Source organism: Galeopterus variegatus, unplaced genomic scaffold (genome assembly GCF_000696425.1).
Source record: "Galeopterus variegatus unplaced genomic scaffold, G_variegatus-3.0.2 Scaffold418, whole genome shotgun sequence".
Taxonomy (NCBI): Eukaryota; Metazoa; Chordata; class Mammalia; order Dermoptera; family Cynocephalidae; genus Galeopterus; species Galeopterus variegatus.
The window spans coordinates 352,370-360,219 of record NW_007726529.1 but is presented as its reverse complement, the minus strand read 5'-3'; the positions used below and the strand labels follow the sequence as shown (position 1 = coordinate 360,219).

General features: G+C 36.1%; 1 non-coding gene across 1 annotated transcript; it reads right to left on the bottom strand.

The window, feature by feature from the left end:
- Positions 1-7,422: 7,422 nt before the first annotated feature.
- TRNAI-GAU lies at positions 7,423-7,496 on the bottom strand. The gene has a single exon. It is a non-coding gene; the product is annotated as a tRNA-Ile (tRNA).
- Between the last annotated feature and the right edge of the window lie 354 nt (positions 7,497-7,850).

Sequence of the window (7,850 nt, the reverse complement as noted above, 5' to 3'; positions counted from 1 at the left end):
ACATTGACTCTCTCTTCAGCCCCTCTAGTTTGGAAATGTGCCTTGTGTCTTTCACCTCATTCTATTCCCAGGACTAACATCATGGTGCAACAGGATGCGGGATTAACACATAGATAGGTGGATGTACCCAAAGTTGAAGTCCTGTTAATCATTAAGATTTGATAATCTTTTGTTTTCTAGAATTGCCAGCTCCCTTTGCAGAAAAATAGTTGTTGGCTTTCCTGGGCTTGTATGGAAGAAAAAAACACCAGTATCTTTCAGTTTAAGATCCTGCCATTGCAAATAGTCCTTACTGCCAAGTGAAAAGCAATGTGCTTTATGAAAATCCTCCCAACCTCTGAAGTCTTCTCTCTGTTAGGTCTACAGTGTTTTCTCCCCTCCTTAAACTTCTATGATGTTTCCATTTCTTATTCCCTAATGAGGAGTCAGCAGCCAAATGTGCCAGGACTGCTTTCTCCCACAGGCAAGGCCAATCTCTTGCTAATAAAACAAAATTAAATTAAAAACAGAACGTTGGTTTAAAAGACTTTAAAGTAATTGCCAAACTGTTTTGTGTGATTAATATATCCCACCAGTTTCATTACCACAAGTCTATACCATGCAATTTAGCTCTTATTTACATAGTTGTGTTTTCTTTGGTTATTTGCTTATGTGTGCATGTGTTAATTCAGCAAATACTTACAGAGTACCTACCACACTCACGGCACTCTGTTCTTATTAGTATTCCCTCTCCAATTTAACTCTACATGCCCAAAGGAAAAATATTTGTAACCAAGATCTATTAGGTTGAACCATGCAAAACTGCTTTTATTCAATCATATTTTACCCAAAAATAAAAACCAGAAATTTTATGTGGTCCACCTTAATACCTAGCCTTATGAGTTGTATAAGGTTAGGCTACCCATTTAAGAAGCTGATTAAAATTGCCTATAAAGTTTTATCAATTAGACGATAAGGCATGTACTTAGTGTCTGAGAACTTTTGAAAAGTCTGAGAACTCTGAATAAAAGAAAGAAAATAAAAGCATAAAAAGAAAAAGAGTTTGCAAAATACAGAAAGAAAAACTAAAATTAATAAATGTTTAATTAAATGTCAACAACATGTACCATGTCAATTTCATTCATTGTTCTTATTATTAATAAATATTTCATGCATTTATAAATAAATTTAGTTAGTTTTTCCCACTTCACAGAAATTCTCAAGAATGCACATGAGTGCTAAGAGATCACAGTAAATAAATTACCTAATGGAAAGTAATTTCAAAAGCAAAACTTTAAAAATAATTTTCAAGTTGTTTTTTAACAGCAAAGAAAAAGGTGATTGGATATGAGGTTTATTTTAATATCTTTGATATGATATGGAGGCGGTGTTCTAAAAACAAAAGTGCCCAGGCCCTGCAGTGTCTCAAATTTGCCCTGTGAGCTCATGAGAAGTCCTGCCCTCTTAAAACATTGGATGAATCAGAAAGAATTAGGATTTGTTAAATGTGTATAAATGCTGAACTTTGCTCTTAAACAATCTACTATTGAGAGATTTTTGGTGCAGAGCAACTGGATCAAGGAGAAGTTATTAGAGTAACTACTGGGAATTTTTTCCACCCTTATGAATTACAGATGTCAAACAAGGAAAGAGCTGAGCCTTGACCAGACCCCCTAGGGTGAGCTTAATGGCTTCTCAGAGTCCTTTCTACTGTCCATGGTGAGATCCTCATCTTACCAAAGGTAGCAAATCTGGTAGAACATTTCCAGCAGGGGGCACCACTGAGACTCCAGAAATGGCCCTGTTAACAGTTAATCAGTACAGAGCAGATCTCTAGGCGTAAACCGAGGGAGAATCAGTACAAACTGGGAAATGTGAGGACCTCCTGGCTACTGGACATCACAGACCTCAGCCCAGACGGTTGTTTGGAGAAAGCAGATGTAGCCTGGTCCAGGCAGATGGAGTACAGTATATCTGTCCCCCACCACATGCTAAGGGGTGCACCACCAATTCAAGGAAAGGGACTTGTTGGAACAACGGTCCTCTGAAGCTCAGACCATACATTTGAAACATTACACTGAACCACTATCAAAAGGAGCCATTAAAAAAGGACCTAGAGAAGTTAGATGGGTTTTCATGTTCACTAGGGCCAGACAGGCAAGAAAGTTTCAGGGTCTTGCTACGTTTTTACACTTTTTGCTCTTTATACTCAAAACGCAGGTTGCTTATTCTTTCTGCAGATCACAGAGGAGACAGTCAACAGATACCTTGTCGAGTAATAAATGTTCAAGGTGTGAATCAGCATCTCCACCCAGGCTTTACACCATCTTCTTCCCCCAAGCCCTTTGATTGCGTGGTGGGAACCAACAACAGCAGCTCCTGAGTTCGTCTCCAATAGTTGTTTATGAAAAACAACCCAAAACGCTGGATTAGAGACTAAGCTCAGCTTATTTGTTTTTAAATGAAATGATTTTCACACACACACAGACACACTCACACTTCACAGGACAGTCAAGAACCTACTTTTCTTCTTTCCTCCACCCTCTGCCCCTCCAGCCCCACTTTATGCCTATTAACTATTAACCATGCTAAGAGCAGCAAAAAGGTCCAAAGGAAGGGGATGGGGTGGCTATTTAACAATGGACAAGTTACTAAACCCCTAAGCCCTAAAATATGCTCAACGATAATACTGTCTTTTTTATAGAATTGTTATATTGATTCATTGAGATCATTCCTATAAAATCTTGTAACCTAACAGAGAAGTAATAAGCAGAGCTGTTACTATTGTTATTACACAAGGCTATTGGTCTAAATCCTTCCAAATGTAATCCTAGTATTTGTGACGTTACACAGCTAAGAAGATAACATATGAAAACTAAACTATATGACAGAGTAGTTTAGTATTCTCCTCTAAATAATTATGGGTTCAGTGATTTGATTTGATTTTTTTTTAAAGAGTGCCTTAGTCTGTTCAGGCTGCTATAACAAAATACACTAAATTGTATGACTTATAAGTAATATAAATTTATTTCATTTCTTACAGTTATAGAGGCTGGGAAGTCCAAGATTAAAATGCCAGCAGATTCCATGTCTGTTGAGGTCTCAGGTTCATAGATGGCACTTTCTCATTATGTTCTCACACTGTGGAAGAAGCAAGCAAGCTCACCAGGCTTCTTTCATAAGGGCACTAATCCTGTTCATGAGGGCTCCACCCTCATGACCTAGTCACCGTCCAAAGGCCCACCTCTTAATATCATCACATTGGGAATTAGGTCTCAACATATGAATCTGTGGGGGACACAGATATTCAGACCAGGACTAGGAGTTATTTTTTTATTGTGGAGAAATATACATAACATAAAATTCACCATTTTAACCATTTTTAAGTGAATAGTACAGTGGCATTAAATACATGTACATTATTATCCTACCATCTCCAGAACTTTCTCATCATCTCAAACCTAAACTCTATACTTTTTAAACAATAGTTCTCCATTCTCCACCCCACCAGTCCTGGTAACCACTATTCTACTTTTTGTCTCTATGAATTGACTATTTTAGGTACTTCATATAAATGGAATCATAGAACATTTGTCCTTTTGTGTCTAACTTATTTCACTTAGCATAATGTCATCAAGGTTCATCTATGTTGTAGCATGCATCAGAACTTAATTGCTTTTAAGGTTTAATAATATTCCATTTTACCTATATACTATGTTTTGTTTATCCATTCATCCATCAATGGACACTGGGGTTGCTTCCACCTTTTGGCTGTTGTTAATAATGCTGCTGTGAACATGGGTCTGTAAGTATCACTTCAAGTTCTTGCTGTCCATTCTATTGAGTATATATTCAGAAATAGAGTTGCTGGATCATATGTTAATCCCATGTTTAATTTGTTGAGAAACACCTTACTGTTTTCCACATGGTTGTACCATTTTACATTCCCACCAACAATGCACAAGGGTTCTATTTCTCCACAACATGTTTAATCCTTATTATTGTCTGGTTTTTGTTTTTTAATTTTTTTATAATAGTCATCCTAAAGAGTGTGAAGTGGTATCATTGTGGTGTTAATCTGCATTTCCCTAATGATTAGTGATGTCAAGCATCTTTCCATGTGCTTATTGGCCATTTGTATATATTCTTTGGAAAAATGTACATTCAAGTTTTTGCCCATTTTTTAATCAGGCTGTTTGTTGTGTTGAGCTGTAGTTCTTTATATATTCTGGATATTAGTCCTTATCAGATATATGATTGGCAAATATTTTCTCCCATTCTGGAGGTTGCATTTTTATTCTCTTAATAAAGTGCTTTGATGTACAAAAAGGTGTCGATATTGATAAAGTCTAATTTATTTATTTTTTTCTCTTGTTGCCTGTACCATTGGTACATATTGAGGTCATTGGATGCAAACATCAATGTCATGGAACTTTTCTCAAGGTTTTCTGCTAAGAGTTTTATAGCTTTATTAGCTCTTATGTTTAAGCTTTTTACTCATTTTGAGTTTTGTTGTTGTTGTTGTTATTTTAATATGGTGTAAAGTAAGGCTCCAACTTCATTCTTTTGCATGTGGATATTTAGTTTTCCCAGCATCATTGGTGATCAATATATATATTTTTAAGTTATGTGCTAACATATTAAAGTCAATCAGCTTGGAAGGAACAAGAGAAAAGAGGGTCAGAATGACATTGAATCATTTGACAAATTATGTTCTAATAAATTTGTTTTCATAGCCATGTTATAGGCACTCATAGTACTCCTAGTAGCATTATCAAGCAGTAGCATTGTTAAGTAGTAGGATTAAGTTCTAAAATTTACTATAGAATTTAAAATAGAAACATTCTTATTCTTCTAATCACGAGGAAGACTGTCACTAAGTCACACCCAAGTATGGATAATTTTGTGTTAGGTCAGATAATTTTGTATTTAGGGCTGATAAATCCTAAATTGAGTAATAGGGTAAAAAAATACTAAGTTTGAGTAACTTTTCAAATGGAGAGAATAGGGTGATTCTAGGGTGAGAGAGAGAGAGAGAAACTAAAAGAAAAAGTTAAGTTTAAAGTTTGTTAAATTGCTTATTTTAAACAAACTTGAAATCATATTCTAAAAGTATAAAAAAAGTATAAGTCTTTACCAATATTTAACCTTCCTGTTGGGAAGGAAACTGGTAATGGAAAAAGGAAAGAAGGAAGGGAAGAAGGGAGAAAAGGAGGAAGAGAGGAAGGATGGGAGAGGAAGGAGGGAAGGAGGGAGGGAAGGAAGGGAAGGAGGGAGGGAGGGAGGGAGGAAGGGGGGATAGAAAGACCAATTCTCATGTGGGACCTTTTCTTTCTTGTATTCATTAAAGGGCATATTATTGTTAACAAATTGGCAAGGGCAATAACCCACGTTGTGAGGGTACATATCAGTTAAATCTCCTTGTCTTGGAGACCCAGTGAGACAAAAGGATTACAGCTTGGATCCTGCTTGTAAGAAGAATGTACAGGTCTGAAGAGAGGAGAAGCCATGAGAAGAAAATAGCAGAACTCAACAGACCCTCAGAGCCTCATGAGTTCTCAAAGACCCAGGAAGAAGGTGAGATACAAATAATGGCCAAAATCACAAAAGAAAATAAGCAAAGTAATATATAACACAGAATTCTTCTATAAGCATTGCTCTTTGTCTCTTTGCTCTCCAAGTTAATTGGTTTGATAAAAGACTTCATAGGTAAAGTCTAGATCATTTTTCCATGATCCTATTTCGGCAGTTCTTTTAGAGTTTAATAAGCATTTGCCTGGGATTGGGTTTAAATTGTGAAGACAACTGTTCCCTGCCCTTCTTGAGTTTAAATACAGTTTAGTGGGAACTCTCCTTCTACCAAAAGGGAGTTAATTTTTCACTGAAGTTGATTAATAAGCTGTTTCTTCCAGAGCACTGATGTTCTGAAAGAGTTAAGGCCCCCTTTCATCAAAAATAGAAAGTATAGGAGTAAAAAGGTATGTTTTGTTTTTAAAACAAAAAGTGAAAGAGAAATAACCCAAATCAAGGAAATGTCCTTTTCCTCCTGCACAACATTCTTAACCGTGCGCTTCTTACCCTGCTTTGTTCCTGCTTCTTTTCATTTGGCTATCCCATAACTATCCAAGCAAGAAGACTAGAATTTACTAAACTTTCTATGGATCTAATTTTTGAGTTAAAGTTATTCTTTGCTGACACAGTTCAAATGCATGTTGATAAAAGAAGACAAGTTTACAAATGAATAAGGTTTTAACTGAGCTGGTTCCTAGTCTGGAAGCTTGAGGGAGTCATTTAACATTTCTGTGCTTTAATTTCACATCAAAGAGCAGCAGTGTAGTGACCATCTCATCGTGTTTGCCAATATCTTAGTCAAGAATTCTCTTACAACATCCCACAAATGATGGGCTTCGAGGGAAATTGTACACATGCAGAATCAGTGTGCAGACTATATATTGCTTTTATCAGATTCTGAAAGGAACTCATGAGCCAAAAAAGGTTTCAAAAAAATAAGAGCTGCTCTAGGGTCTGAGGTTGAGAGAAGAAGTATGAAAATTCTCACTGAAGGAGTTCCTAACCCAGCTGGGGAACCAAACTCAATGTACCCAATACAATCAGAAAACCATAAAAGGCAAACACATTCGAAGAGCTTAATTTTGCAGTGTAGTCTGCAGGAGTCCAGAAAAAGAGGGAGATCTGTGAGCTACCAGCAGAGGCTTCCTGGAAGAGGTGTGATTTAACGTCCCTCTGTTTTTTTGTCAGGAATCTTGTTCAGGCATGTTAGAGTTGGGCATGTACAATAAATGACCACTTGTTTCTTCTCTAAAATGTTAGTCATTCAGGTTTTAAAGACAAAATTGTGTAAGACTCCACAGCTACTTCTAACCTATGCTAACAATTTTAACAATGCTCCTTTTAAAGCCTAATAGACTAAATATTGACAGTGCTGTTAAGTAATGATCAGTAGTATGACTTCAATTTTATTAGTGCTCTCTCCTTCATCTACTTGTAAACTGACTTTAAAAAATAAAGTTGATTTCCCCTAGCCACACAGTTGCCTCTAGACCTCAAAGTCTATACCCAGCCACTACTTTCAGCCAGTACTGGTGGTGCAGACTCATTTTACCATTGCCTGAACAAAACCAGTTTTCTAGAATGCAAATATATGAAAAGAGAATGTATGACCAAGTATTTGAAAAATTATAACCACTGTTGCATTCTCTGAACTACATCTCCTTTCTACTAGCAGGCATGATTGCAGTGCCCATACTACGAAAATATAGTTTTATCTTTTTTAGGCGTTATCACTGCATTGTCAACTTTGTTGCATTTCCTGTTTTATCTTCCTGTTTGGGGACATATGTACTTAATTGACTTCATAGGAAATATACTCACATATGTGATAATTGACACATTTTTTCATTTCTTTTCTTTTCTTTTGGCGGCTAACCAGTCCAGGGATTGAACCCTGGACCTTGGTGTTATCAGCATCACACTCTAACCAACTGAGCTAACTGGCCAGTCGGACATATTTTTTTTAAAGTAAAGTGATGATGCTCCAAAAACTAAAAATAAAAACGTATTGGTGGATTATTAGTTATAGCTTGGAGATTCAATCCTTACCTTTTGATTTTTAGCCAAAATACTTTTCTTAAATATAGGTGTTTGAGAGACTGCTGAATTTGTTTCAATAACAACTAAAAATCACCTTAATCTATATTAAGAAATAAGCACAATGAAATGGAATCAGGTAAATGAACTGAAATTCAAAGTTCTTTTAGCCAGTCTTGTCCAATCAACTACATTTCTGTTTATCATGTAATTTTTGTCCAACTTACAGAGATAGAAAATCATAGCATGACCAAGAGTAAGAA